Source organism: Rhinopithecus bieti, unplaced genomic scaffold, assembly GCF_001698545.2.
Source record: "Rhinopithecus bieti isolate Rb0 unplaced genomic scaffold, ASM169854v2 scaffold_77674, whole genome shotgun sequence".
NCBI classification, from domain to species: Eukaryota; Metazoa; Chordata; class Mammalia; order Primates; family Cercopithecidae; genus Rhinopithecus; species Rhinopithecus bieti.
Genome location: NW_016828614.1, coordinates 14679 through 15940, shown reverse-complemented (window position 1 = coordinate 15940; position 1262 = coordinate 14679). Strand labels below are relative to the sequence as shown.

General features: G+C 40.7%; 1 pseudogene; it reads right to left on the bottom strand.

Annotated features, from left to right (window-relative positions):
- Window positions 1–5: 5 nt before the first annotated feature.
- LOC108523778 (eukaryotic translation initiation factor 3 subunit J-like) lies at window positions 6–669 on the bottom strand (annotated as a pseudogene).
- Between the last annotated feature and the right edge of the window lie 593 nt (window positions 670–1262).

The window sequence follows — 1262 nt, the reverse complement described above, 5'->3', positions numbered from 1 at the left end:
TCTTTCTTCTTCTTTTAGGCTTTGCTTTGCTTTTCTTGCTTCTGTTTTCACTGCAAAGCACAGTCAGTGAATTGGTCATCTTTTCAAGTCATCAGTTTCCAATGAAATACACACATCTCGAACTAAGACTTCCAAAACCTGGCATAATGTAGTGATTTTCATATTGTGTAATTTTATCTTTTAGTAACTTTCCAAACTCTGTAAAGTCATCTCTTGAAGATGGGTTCATAGCATCTATTCCAAAAACTGTATTATTAACACCAAAAGTTTCCTTTGCTAATTCGAGGTCTGACGCTTCCTGTAATTTCTTTAGCCGCAGTTTATCTGCTAATTGTTCTTCTGGTGTTAGCACTTTAGGTTCTTCAGGTTCTTCTAACCCATTTTTAATTTCTTCTTGCCTTTTTTTCTGTTGCCGTTCTCTTTTATCTTCTCTGCTATTTTTTTCTTTACTGAAATTTTTACCTCTGGTTTTACTTCTGCTTCCTCTTTTTTTTCATCATCATTGTCATCCCAGTTATCCTGGACGTCCTCGTCCTCGTCCTCGCCTTCCCAGCGGTCCCTGATGGTAGTGCCACTGCCCCCCACTTTCCGCACTGGGTCTTCCACAGAGAACGCGTCCACGTCCCAGGAGTCCGAGTCCCTTGCCACCACCGCCGCCGTCGCCGCCATCTCTAGCCAGATGTGTGCGTGTGTGAGGGGGAGAGCTATTGAGGAGCTAGCACGGCGGAGGTGAGTCACTGGGTTTGCTCTCATTGACCGGTGCGGAGCAGGATGGGACTGTGGCTGACTCGGCTATTTTGAATAATCCTGAAATGAGCATGGTAAGGCAGATATCTCTTCAAGGTACTGATTTCACTTCCTAGAATAGTGGTTCCCAGAGGTTTGGGGTGTGGAAAATGAAAAGATGTTGGTCAAAGTACGGAAGCTTTCAGTTATAAGATGAATAAGTTCTGGAGACTTAACGCATAGCACAGTGATTATAATTATTAGTAAGTATTATATACTTGAAATATGCTGAGAGAGTAGATCTTCAGTGTTTGCACCACACACACCCAGAGTAACTATGTAAGGTGATAGGTGCATTGATGAGGTTGGTTATGGTAATCATTTCAGAATGTGCATCAGAACATCACGTTGTAGATCTTGAATATATACAATATTTATTTGTCAATTATACCTCAATAAGTTGAAAAATGCTATCACCAAACACAGGTTATCTATCATTTAACTCTACAAAGGGAAAATAGTATTTTCATTAACTA